Genomic DNA, 14413 nt, shown 5'->3' with positions numbered 1-14413 from the left:
ATTTATTGAAAATAGAACCCTAATAAAATCAGAACATCACTTTATTTTACGATGTATTTTTATTTGTTTTACTTTACAGCTATACTTGTGTACGCAGATATTTGTTTGATGCGGTGTCACGGTTGCGTTTAAATTTTTTACCGATTTGAAGGAAAGTAAAGATATCTTGTACGGATGTTAAAGTACAATCGTGGGAGAAGGGCCAGCGTTCGACATGGCCCTATTGCGCGCATAGCAGTAAACAACAGGTGGTACTCAGGTATTCTAAGTACCGTTAGGGCGGACAAACTGGAACCGCCGTAACTACTCGCCGAGTTAACTGAGATTAAAATATTAATTCGATTACTAACCGCTGCGATGACGACACGTGGAGTTCGAACTATGAACGTGCTGTCACCTTAACGGTTTATAATGGTTATGGTACGTAGTACGTTCTAGAATACAATGTGTGTAAATTCGTGGGAGTTTGATGAACGATTCTTCAAAATAGTTTTATTACTCATGTTTACGAAAATATTTTGTTATACAGATAATTTGTCACCCAAGAAATAGACAATTTAGTTTGCAGTAAAACAAGCTGAAGGGCGCGTTATTTGTCATGAGCGTCATGACAACGGTTACCAAGATACACCCTGGATACAAGTACCCTCGGAAGGTACACGTCATCTCACGGCTGATACTTTTTAGTTCAGATATGACAAATGGATGCATTTCATTGATCAGGGTTGATACATTGAAATTTCTATGACTTTACTTAAACAATAATTGACATATTTATTAAGATATATGGAAAATTAAGACAGAAATACTGCACTGAATACAACTGACAGTTGTTTATTTTGTTTTTGTGTGCAAGATAAGTCAACGATTTTATAATTTTTAATATCATACATTCACATTAAAACATAATTTACACATTACATTAGTCTTTAACTTTCATTTCGTGTGAAATATATTACTAATTTCATGTCACGTGTGATTTCTTAATAGTTATTTTTATGATCTATTTAACTTATTACGGTTTGGTTATATTTAATAGGCATTTTGTCGGTTTACTTTATACATTTTCTATTTTTAAGTGAACGTAGGTACTATTAGTACTACGAGTTCTTTTATAGGAATGCGGCGTGACCAGATTTTGAAATTAATCTACGCATTGGACGTTAGCAATTCGAAATTATCTCAGTTTATGTATGTGAGAGCTTGACATGAGAGCGACAGTATTCCCCCTGCCGCGCCCCACAGCGATTTATATGTATGGAGATATTATGATAGAATTCTTAGAATAATCGTCGAATGTAACACGTAGTCGGTGTGTATCGTTCCGTGAGAATGCCGCCGAGCCATTATAGTTGTACCTCGTTCACATCGTAGGATCCGTTAGTTATTGTTGATACTTAGTTGAGATCATTAACTTTTTCTTGCATCACTTTTTAATTTACCAGGTTATACTTGACTATGAAACTTAGTCGTATTGTTGTTTCTAGTGATTTGACAATAGTTTCATAGGTTATAGATCAAGGATTTTTTGGAAGTTCTCCATATTCGTTCATGTTGTTTACGCTAAATGTAAACCTGAAGCATGCGGAATATATAATTGGGTATAGTGCGATAATTATATCATTGTTTAAAATTTATGGGCCCTACATTTCGATTAGTTAGTGAACATAATTATGTAAATTATGATATGAAACAAAAACGCTAATGACGTTCCTAGTTTCATTAACTTTAATGTTTATTTTAGTTTTCGAGGTCAATTATTAAACTACATTTATATTAATCCAAATAAGATCAGTGTTATATTTTTAGAAGTCTTCATTTCATATTTAAAATGGTGTATGTGTTTTAATCATTTATCGTAATTTCCAGGTTACTATTATTAGCATTTTATTTAATGTTACTCAAACGTCTAATTACAATCGTTTTTATTAACTATACTGACTGGTGCAACGTTTAATTTAAGTGCACTTGAATCAAACATTCCGTATTAAATCAGCAATAAAATGTAGTTTCCAATAACTAATATCTAAGTACTGCGGCTGCGATGTAGATAACGGTAAACTGCATTTTTAACATCGCTCCCAAGCTCTCACATCTGTGCCGGGCCTAGAGTCGAATCAATAACGCAGCCCACGTGCGTCGCAATTATAAAACGACCCATCGAAACCAACTTTTTATATTCAACGGAAGGTCTCCAATATTCTCCACATAATATTACCGGGAAAAAAATAAAAATGAACACGCAGCGCCCTCGCTCGCGGTGACGCACCAAGCCCACATCTTTAGTAGGTCGCAAGACGATGTTACTCCTCTCACCCGTGAAATATTTTTCGATATTAATCTACAGATGGCGGTAGTAGGCGCTGGAGTGTCGATGGAGGTTTTGATGAAGCATTTTTTTTGTAATTGTAATGGGTAAATTTAAATACGCTACGATGCTCTGTGGTTACGAGAGTTCACGTGTTAATAGTAATTATTACTTGTAATGTTATAAAAAATATTTTGAACATCTTAACTTTTCGATAATATACAATATTTTCTTAAATCCGATATCATTAAACGTACTTCAGCAATCAATGATAATTGGACAAGCACATAGTATATTTCAATGCTCCAACTACATTTTGTAACGGTTGAAAGCAACGTATATATACTTACCTGACCGCATAGTTCAATAGTAATTATAATGCGTCTACGAAAGAAATATTTTTACATTACTTCCAAGAGATGGCGCTACCTTACTTAAAGTTACGAAATGTTTCAGGTATAATCAGAAATAAAACGTAAATATTCTACTGGTTTATTTAATTAGCTTACTATTTAAGTGTTGAAGTTTTTTTGATATCCTGTGAAATTATATATGACTCAGAACATATAGTCCAGCTCATTTTCTTTTGGGTAACAAGAAAGTCCACTATGAGGTGATCTGACATTAATTACTACAAAGATGTACTATTATCATACTATTTAAGGATGCTTCTCCTCCATAGAGACGAGTTAGAAAAAATAATAATAAGACCGCTTTAGTGGATGTACCAGAACGGAGAGTTGCATCATATTCTACTAATTAATATTTTTCCTAGCTCTGTTCTGCTTTTATGGTGAGACAAGTTTGGCTATTTAGGGTTAACAATAAAAAAATGGTTAGGATCAGCTAGTTCGACCGAGCCAGTCCCATCTAAATCCTTCTTGCTACGCTATTCCTTACAGTAGAGGCGACTGAATAGGGCTTATAGACAGTCGCGGATCGAGCAGTGGCAGGCTTCTCGTCTGATAGTGGCTCTGAGGTAGACGATAATTCGGGGAGTAGGTCTTCCGATGTCTTAGCCCCTTTCATTAGAGAGGTGCCGCAATGCAGTATAGCGCAGGGGCCGTTCTAAGCAGCTATTTTAGTGCAACAAGGTACTCTGGGACCATCCCGTATGCGCCGAAGAAGGCCCCCGCAGGTTTTGGTTGGTATGCTGGTGTGGGATACCAAGGGGTTAGAGACTCAGTCCAATGCTCGCTCGGATAATGCCATACTCCCGAGTGCCGACATTGTGTCGTAAGACCGGTGAAACCAACATGAGCATTCCAATCGCCCCCAAAGTGACGGTAGCGATAACACGTGTTTGCCCGCGAAAAAATGGCTATTCCTTACAGCATTTTTTGGAATTTTAATGCTAGAATTACGAAAGTAAGAGACTATCACAGTTCAGTGCATCTGACAATCTATAAATAATTTAAGAAGTCGCCACTGCCACTTCATGGCGCTTTTCTTTTTACTAAATTGGTAACGCCTCTTGTTGTCTAGGCGGCGTATTCGTGCTGTACTATATTGACTCACTGTTTAACTAATAAGTTTTCTTATAAGTGTGTCAATGTTCATTTCTACGTCATCAGTCTCTTTGCAGGTGTGATGTTCGTGACGTCACGTCGCGGTAATCCCATGATAATTCATGAAGGTATGAACTTCATCAGAGAGCGTTCCAGAGGGCGCAAAACGCGATGGGTGTGCGGGCGGAAGCGGCGACTGCAATGCATCGCAACACTTACCACCTTCGACCATGCGATTATCAAGAAATACGGCTACCATAACCATAGCTAGCTAAACTTGTATTTGGAAAATATAATTGGTGAAGACTTATCCCTTGGTTTCTGCAAAGTTAATCTATAAACACTTAAAATTTGAAATATATGAGTTTTGATTCAATCTTTAAAATATAGCGCTCAATAAATTCATGCGCCGATCAGCAAGTAAATAATGCGTAAACGGCGCGCGCACTGCAATTATTTCGTTCGTATGATCTGCTTGGGTTTTATAAAAAAAAAATAAACTTGATCTTTTGTACGTTTGTTATTGTCGTAATTTCTATTGATTGCATTTTTGACAATACAATAGGTGATTTAGTCTTTTCCTATATTTTCCAAATACTTATTGGTGGTGGGTAATAAATATAACTTTATATGTGTAAGAATTTAAAATGTGTTCTGTACATAATATAAAATTCTACCTCTACTTTAGGTAATTAGTGAATTGTTAATTTAATCAATTTTGTAAATGTTATTTATAAAATGTTGAGATAAGGATGTTTGAATGAAACTCAAACCGTTTTGTATGACTTGTTTTTTACAACAGATATTCTGTAGTCTGATTAGGTGCCTTAATAAGTCAATTGATGTACGTAAATATTGTTAATAAGAAGTTACCTATGTATGTACAATGTACATATCAAATTTAATACATACAGTACATATTAAATAAATAAGTAAATAAATAAATAAATATTGCTCTATGATAGTGTTTAAGATGCAGGGATTAATATTAAGTACCGAAATAACGTATTATATTTTAGAGATTTAAAACCAGATGTTCAATACAGTTTGAGAGAAGTATAGAAATATATGTGGCTATGCCTTTTTTCTTTATTATAGAATATAATTTATCTTTCATATACAAGATTATATATTAGTATATCGTAAAAGTTCAGGAGTATATGACACAAAAGCAATTGTTTAATAAAAAGTAATTAAAAAATAAACTGAAATTATCGTTACCCTTGTCTTTTATTTTTCTTTATATTTATTTTTTCAGTTTACTTTTTTGTTTCATCTGTCTTGTATATGAATAAATGATTAAAAAACAATATATGTCTAAAGTATAACTAGTGAAGCAAGTAAGTAAATTCACAGGATGAAGAGAAACCATGACGGTACATAAATATTGTATTTTATGATATCGAAATAGTTCAACATGAGACTGAGTTTGAAAAAATACTGGTATTACTTCATAAAATTACAATATTATATTCCTTAACATATACTACTGATAAAATCAGAACATAACAGATGGCGAGGGTATACTCATACCTTCGAGTAGGCGTGGCAGCAAGAATTTTTGCTTATGCTAGATGGATACACATTCGCAGATAAGTAATGGCAAGATTTGGCGATGCCCTTCGAACTGAGTCCTGGACTATCTAACAAAGGTTCGGCGCCTGCGCAACGGCCACTTTGTTAGGGTTTATGTGGAACATGATGATCCATCCCTAAATTATACCATAATCAATGGTCACTACTATAAATTACCTGCGATTAATTAAAGAACGAAATATACGTGTCAAGAATATTTGGCATCTTTTATTTTAATCGGTATGCTAGGTTAACTATCCTCTTAACGGTTCTAATATCTCGAACATAGACTACCTCTCCTATGTAACTAAATCCTTATAGCTTTTTTATCGATATGAATCGGACCATACTACATAAGCTTTGTACATATGTACATATAGAATTTATTGTTAATAATAAAAATTGCGGATATTAAATAGGAACTCAAATATATTATGTTTATTCTGAATACACACTGAACATCGTTAATATTCCAGACGTGCAGTTCATTCCAACGGAAAAAGGGAAATACATCCTAGTGCTCCGCGGATACACGTACTCTCAAGTCGGCGGGCGGTTTTTCTACTGCTCCTCGAAGCACATGGGCTGCAGAGCTCGGGTGAGGATGATGTCGGGGAAGCTCGTGGCATCAGGAGACGGCCACAACCACGCGCCGCCGTCTCACGCGCGCTGCGGCAACGGTGCCTTCGTCCAACTACGACCGCGAAGTCAGATGCCCGGACTCTCTGCCTTAACATCCCCGGCCACTGCCATCCTCCCCTCTCCCATCACGTCCCCCACTGCCGCAGCTCTTGCTCTCCATGCCCTGAGCTTTCCAAGGATACTGCCCAAAACCGATCTATGGTTGCGACCGCCCAACCCAGAAGTAAAGAAAGATCCCTAAAGAATCGAACCCGTTCCGCCCGGGACCTCGTTACAGAGCAATAATATGACATAGTTAAGAATTAGCAATTACATTGTTATTAGAAGAAGAATAAAAGTTACTTGAATTTGTTGATCTCTAAAATTTATGTATATTTGGATAAGTAAGACTAAGCTTCGCTTCTCAGTGATATTCTAAACGCGATACGTAATTCGGTGATATTTTATAGGATAATGATTATGAGCCTTATTATTATATTCTACGTTAATGTTCTACTTATAGATGTTATTACTATATTACGTTTGTATATAAAATCTTATTTTTTAATATAGAAACTTCTCTTTATGAATTATATTGCGATTTAATGAAATCTTATTTCATTTCCTTGGCACAAAGTTGGTATCGTTTTGAGGTGACGTGTATAAGTGTAATTACGATTATGAGTCACATTCAACGGAAAATCGGTGACTGTATTTAAATATGATTTGTGGTGTTTTTTTTCTCTTACGACTTGTAGTCATGAACATTTTAACATTATGGATTTAAAGCTGCAAGACAAAGAAAATGTTTTGTTTATTAGCACAACAGTAGCATTATGTACGACACGTTGAGGTTGATGAATATTTTATTATACATTGTCAAATTCTTTAACACATCCACTATTTTTGTGACACAATAAAGACGTTTCTAAAATGTTTTTAGTAAATATTAAATTAACCACAGCAGTCTAAATGACTGAAAATTATTAGATACATTTTACACTTATAAAAGTAATGTAGGAAAAACAAACACAATTGGATAATAATCTGGGCTATCTACTTCGGTAGATAAAGTACAGACTTATTACGCCGTTAAGTCTTAAGGCATACATTATAATGAAAACTGAAGAGAACTTCAAGTGGCCTTTACACTCCTAGTGCGTTCAAGGAAAAAATAAATATCCTCTGTTCCTTTACAATAATTGGACGTAGATATGTAAAAAGGATCCAGCTCACCAAATGACACTTCTGAGATAGTGAAGATAGATGTTTAAATCGCATTTGTGCTCATTGATATTCTAGTTTATGTTTTATTAATAAAAGATTGAAATTGACGTATTTTGACTAAGATGTTTTTACTAATGGAAAATATAGACCTTACAGACTGGAACTAATTTGGCATACTCGGCTCATTTTCGACCATACTGTGGGTCGGATCCTTTTTGCGTATCTACGTCCAATTGACATAAGGCGAATGGCCGATCACTAGTCGGACGTATGTTGCGCCAACCCTACATTTAAACGGGATGAGTATAAGAAGATAAAAGTAATTAAAAAGCTGGTTTTTGATTACTTGGACTGGGTTTCCAAATTTATTTCAAAGTAACAGTCGCTCTGACACTATAAATTTTATTTTTTCGCGTCCTGAGTAACAGTTACACATTTACTTGAGTAAATGTAAAAGTTCTAAATGTTAGGTAGTGAATATCGACATTAAGGACAAAGAACTCCAGCACGATCGTGTTCAAATTTTATTTGGGTAAGTCAATTTGTTACCACGTGTATGGAGGAATAAACGGTCCTTCTTAGCAGAACTTCCTCCCTGTACTTGGATAAGTCAAGTGTAATCCGCCAGGAGTGTTGGCCGATGCTCCGGCTGGGGTCGCACTAAAGACCGAACTGCCCATCGGCCATGCATCCCCTCGCGGTGTGCAATACCTGTGGATTAGAGGTAATTTCTTGTAAAGGTTTTTCCCTGCGGCTGAGGGGGTTAAGTCATGCCTCAGGCGCAGTAGTCACTTCGAAACATGACCATAAGTCCCCTGGTCTTTTGATTTCTTGTACAATATTTTTTTAATAGGTAATAGTGGTATTGTAAAAGAGCATGCATACACTTTAAAATTACAAAATGCTGCTTAGACATTTTCTGACTTGGTTATTTTGTTTCAGGTTTACCTAAAGGCAAATATGCAAATCATGCGCTTCAAAAGCGTCGCGGAAGGAAACGCTGCGTAGGTTGCTACGACAAATTACGGATATCGTTAGATAGCGCGCAAGCTGGAAAAAGAACAAAAAAAGTTGTTACTTATTGTGCCCAATGTGATAAAACCTTATGTTCGCCTTGTTTTAAAGAAAAACATTCGGAATAATTTTGTAATAATTATTTAATATCGTTATTGTAACTCTCATCTATTGTTATTTTTTTTTGTACCGGAACAAAATACCTGTAAGGCGGTATCTGCGTTCTAACAAACATGTAAAAGAAATAATAATAAAATAAATTTATTATATACCTAGTAGGAAATTGAAATAAATAAATGGTTAATCGTGTGATTAAATCGTACGATATACGCTAAAGCTCAGTGAAGGAGGCTAAAATAAAATAACGTAATTAGCTTATACCCTGCATATGAGGATAGTGGGCAACTCATTAAAACATTGCTTTAAATTATTTTAATATAACCCATTAAGTAGTGTTTTAGTGTAGGAAGTTAGGATAACAATAATAATACATAATTTGCATTATTTGTTTATATAAACCATAAAATACTCTATCCATATATAATCTAGCGAATATATCTTGATGTGATGTTTAACCAAATTCTTAATTAATAAATATCGTAAGTAGTTTGGTAAATGTAATAAGTATATCTTTAATAACTAGCTAGTGTTCCAATGTACTCTGGATGATAATTGTATTTTAGTGGCGTAGTATAATGTGATCTCATTCTATGTTACCATAGAAACCTTCGTCTAATTGTGATTAAATGCATTTGTGAGTGATCTCTTGGGACCCTACGATACAAGCTTGCTAAGTGGGGACCGTTGTCAATACATTTATTCATTTCGTGCATTACCGTAAAATTAATTCTTTGTATATTCGTTTATAGCAAAATCCTTTGTGTAAATAAATGTTTATCATTGAATTTTTTTTTCATTTTCAATCCAAATATTGAAACGAAATATAATTATTGGAACTAAACTCGCTAGTTCGAAAATTGTTTTATTTAATTCACATATGATCCATATTTTTTAGGCTCGGTACATAAAAATATACAAACAAAAACACTATCCAGCTGATGAGCTGAGGAAATATATTGAATGATGATTCAATATATTTCCTATTATTGTACAAAGTATGAATTGCTAACATGGAAATATTTTCAGTGGCATCCTTCATCAAATCACCGAAAGGTAGTGTCATGTTGATCTATCACGGCAAACGCTTCTCCAAAAACTATAGTAACGGCGATAAGATATCGTGGAGGTGCACCAAACTGGGCTGCAACGCGCGCGTCACCACCTACAAGGACACCGTCCTGGCCACCAAGAATGATCATTTGCATCCCCTGACCCTGGGGAATTGAATCAACTACTAATTTATAAATGGTCTCAATATTAATATAATTATTATGTGTCTAGTCAGTGACTTGTGATCGTAGAATGTATTAATGTGAAGTGCAATAATATTTATCATAATATACTGACTGGTAGATTAGAAGAACGATTCGGCGTTAAGTCCGCCCTTATATATTTTGTCCAAAATCTAGATGTAACTGAGTGTATCAATAAAAGAACGTAGAAGAAAACGCATCGAGGTGAGATTTTGTTTCCTTCAGTTTCCGCATGCTATTTGGTATTTCGCTTTTGTAGTCTTTGTACGACGAGCGAGTGCAATATTAACTAACTATTATTTGCAGCGCCACATTTCGTACTAACACCCAAAGGAACCACGATGTTGATTTTCAGAGGAAAGAAGTTTTCGAGGAACTACAAGAACGGGGACAAGGTGTCGTGGAAGTGCAACAAGGCGGGTTGTAATGCGCGAATCACCACGTACAGGAATACAGTACTGGCGACCAAGAACTTCCACCATCATGTATTACCTGGACAAGAAACATAGATGATTAATTTGAACCTTATAAGGCAGAATTGGAACGTTTATATTTTTATTTCGTTCCTCATTGTATTAAATACTTAAATATTCCGGTGAATTATACTTACACCAAAGATTAAATCTATGAATGGTAACTACGTATCCAAAATTATAGTAGTCTTATATAGACTGCTTTTATATAGCATGTGTGTATCGTGTTTATCAGTAGTTTGTAATAATATGTAGGCATTCACATATATTTCTATATTTCTGTATCTAATCTTAGGATACTTGTATAATATATATGCAATATGCATAGTATATTTTGTGGTATATCTATATTAATCTGTAGAATTTGTAAATTATACTATCTTAGCTTTAATTATTTATTTGTGTGATTAACTTTTTGTGATTATAAATTCTTCCGTAATATATGTGATGTAGAATTAAAATTATAATAAAGCCAAATTTCAATTAGACCACCTTTCTAAATATCTTTCTAAATACCTTTGTAGTTGTACATTATCGTGCTGAAAAGTGGCATTTGCAAATATGTATATATTTTTTAGTAGAATGTTTATTTTATATATAATATTTTTATTATATAATATAGTACATAATAAAATGTTTAAATATAATTCAGAGACTTAAATATTCTATTTATTTGGGTTAAATATATTTTGTTTACGTAAATGTAAAGCAAAACCTGCTATCATGTATCACAGATTAAACTTAAAACAACTGATATATTAACACGGTTCGTTTTATTTGTATTTTATTTCTTTTCGCAAATGGTTCATTATTGTATGTCAAAAAATCGTGTAATAACAAAATGGATTAATTTCAGAGGATCCGGAGAAACTATGTCGATACACGTTGTACTCGTTTTACGACCTAGAAATAGCTTTACATCACTGCTCCAACGACTAATTAGAAAACGATATTGGAATCAAAATCACTGCCATATGATTACCTCACACTATTACAGTGAAATATGTTCCTAGCAAATTGCTTGCCATTGTACTATATAATGAAACTATATTAGGGCTGTATTAGTAGATGCAATTTGGCTCCTAAGCGCGATTTCAGCTGAGACGATGTTAAATTAAAAGGAGCATCTCAAGATAGCCGGTTTTAATTAACAGATATCAACACCAATTCAAATGATATGTTAAGTCACAACATCAACGGATTTTGACAGCTTAGTTTTGTTTATTAAAGAGCGCCGACTCAGCTGAAAACACGCGCTCAAGTGATATCTCAAGTTTAGTTTATTAGATAGTTTAAAATTTTAATTGTTTACATAAGATTCTACTTAAAAAAAGAATTAGTTTATTAATATGGCCCTTAGTGGTGGATAACAACTTACGCTTTTAGGGAAAGTTTGATTGTAATGATAATGTTGTGGGTTCATTGATTCGTGATCGCTTCGAAAGACCTTAATCCAATTGGATTGAAGTGAAAGTGATCATGGTTAATGGTTGGACGATTGAGTCCCTAATATTATTTAATAAACACTTTATTTTAAAACAGTTAATACGGTATTATGAGTGCTAGTCTACTAATAATTACTTTTATATTTATATAGACTTGCAAGTGCAAAGCGCTGTAATTGTGAACAATAAATATACATTTATACTGCAATGACATGCTTTTTTATTTAGATACGATATGATAAACAATTAAAAATCTCAGGGGTTTTATTTCTGTCTAGATATTAAAATGTGCAATTCCAAAGTGGATAATCTCGGTGAGGCATATGCACTAACGAAGAAAGCGACTGGTACTAAAACAAAATTTTCTATTGTCACAAAGCATTCTATTATATATTTAATTCTATTCTAACAGTGCAAGAAATCTTCTGCAATCAAGCTGATCAAAAGGCATTCGAAAACATTTGCTACTATCATCGTTGTTGTCATTCGGTGAAATCGTAGTCTGTTATAACAAGAGTTCCAGTAGTGAGCCAGTATGTCAGACCTGTTCGGGATTTTAAGAGTTGTCATATACGACGAAGAAGGCCATCACGCCCAGCATATTGGATAAGATCGTTGCGCTGAGGTCTCCACTCTCTGCCCTAAGAAATTTTGAAAGCTATTGTTGTGTATGTAATTACTGATATATTTCCTATACTGTCGTGGTTTTAATCAAGCGTATTAACCGTTTATAAATACATGTAAACTAATAATGCACATTTCTAAAGACCGTGAGATATTTAACAATCTGAAAAAGAAACGCAGTCGTAATTCACAGTGCAAATTAACATTCGTTTCCTCTGTAGTAGTATTGACAGCGCTGTAACATTCGCAGATGATAGCAACGGTGTGCTCATACCGTCAGGGAGGACTGGCAGCAAGAAATTCTTGCTAATGCTAGACGGATACACGTATTCGCAAATAAATTACGGCAAGACATGGGTTTGTTCGTCGGCGAAAGCCCAGAACTGCCCGGCGAAGGTGCGGCGCCTGGTCGACGGCCAGTTGGTGAGGGTGCATGTGCAGCATGAGCACCCACCCCCTCGGTATTACATTAGCAACGGGCTATACTGTAAGCTAAGAATATGAAATATATGTGTGGAACAGATTTAGTGTCTTTTAATACGCTCTCATTAATCATCCTTTAAGAACGATACTATTGCAATATGCTATCAATTAATAATATCAGGACTATTCAGGCATATCTACATCATAATAGTATGACGTTGGAATTAGTCATTTTATAGGTAATAAATTCACTGTTGAATCGCGTTACATTAAACTTTAGACGCAGTTACTGTGGCCTCCCGGAATAAAAAAAACATGATTTATAAAAAAAGGATTAAAAAAAATCATAACATAAAAATTTAAAGTATTCTTTTTCTCCTTCAAAAATAAATCGTCATAGAGGAGAGGAAGAGGGGATTTAACTTAACTTCTTGTAGACCCTTAGAAAACTACGCCGTTCTGATACAAACCTATCTAAGTAGTATTTCAGCAAACTGATAGACCAGCGTATTGGATCTACAACCAAATTCTACCCTGAAAAGAAGAAGGTCTAGTCACAGAGGCTGATGTCGGATGTGAGTACCTTGACATAATTTTACTGGTGGTATGTCTCTATTATATGAGAGTCTGCCTGGGTACCACTGCAATGTCTATTTCTGCCGTTAAGCAGCAGTGTGTTGTCACTGTTGTGTTCCAGTTTGAAGGACATTGTAGCCAGTGTAACTCCTGGACATAATGAGACTTAACATTTCATGTCTCAACATGGCAAGCGCGGTGGAATACCAAGCAATACTTTATAATTCAAGGTGTTGTTTCTACTTTTTATGGGCTGTCGTATCGCTTACCATCAGGCGAACGGTAAGCCCGTCTTGATATTCAAAGCAATAAAAAAAATCTTAATTAGATTCAATGAATCATGACAATTGTATAAATTATTATACACTTTTAGACAATATACATAATTTTATGTTACACCACTACGACTGATCATTTTATTGCGTTTATCTTTGTAATATTAATTTGTATTGACCATAAATGGAATTGTAAATTTAGGCGAATGCACACTGTACACTGTTAATGAATAATATACATTTCCTCATTATTTATTTTGATTAGAACTTTATTAGCTTATGTAATAATTATGACATTGTAAACGAAAGAATTGAAAAAAAAACAAATTTTAATTGACAATTGATGGCAAAGAAGCCCGAAGTTTCTTCTTGTTTATCTTCTTCGGGTAGTCATCACTTACATAGGTCGCTAGTAACAACTAACAGGCTGGTATATTAGCTAGGTTAGGGTCTATTTATTCTCACCGATGGGAATCGCGAGCGACGTTGACATTATTTTATAAAAAAATTCTCCACTTACCTCCGAGCTAAAGCTGGCTTAGAGCTATTTTATATACAGCACTACATGTCGTCATATGTCCTTAGATGTGAAAGTAACTCTTAATTATAATAATTGTCATGTATTTTGACCTGTCATAAGTGCAACTATGTTCGCCTTTGTGACTAATAAATGATTTTATTTTATTCATTTACTTATATCTCATTCATTTTGTTGTTTTCTCCTGTTTAGTAATATCATCATCAAATTTAAATAACGTATCAGAAAAGTGACTTTAATCATGAACATTATACGGTACTTACCTATTGAGTGAGGTCTCTTGCTCGCATATATTTAGAATTGTTTAAGAAATCTTTACTAATATATTTTTAGGTTAACATTTTCATCTACATACATAATATAAATCGAGCAAATTTACCATACTAACAATATATTTCCAGCCCAATTCATAAAAACACCCAAGGGAACCACG

At 34.4% G+C, this 14413-nt stretch overlaps 1 long non-coding RNA gene across 1 annotated transcript; it reads left to right on the top strand.

The window, feature by feature from the left end:
• The first annotated feature begins 7444 nt into the window (after positions 1–7444).
• On the top strand, positions 7445–12691 carry LOC119190034. The gene is made up of 2 exons (XR_005112733.1): positions 7445–9830; positions 9933–12691. It is a non-coding gene; the product is annotated as an uncharacterized LOC119190034 (long non-coding RNA).
• Positions 12692–14413: the final 1722 nt, after the last annotated feature.

This window comes from Manduca sexta, chromosome 21 (assembly GCF_014839805.1).
Source record: "Manduca sexta isolate Smith_Timp_Sample1 chromosome 21, JHU_Msex_v1.0, whole genome shotgun sequence".
NCBI lineage: Eukaryota > Metazoa > Arthropoda > Insecta > Lepidoptera > Sphingidae > Manduca > Manduca sexta.
Note: the sequence above shows the minus strand (reverse complement) of the source record. Positions and strands in the feature narration are given on the sequence as shown.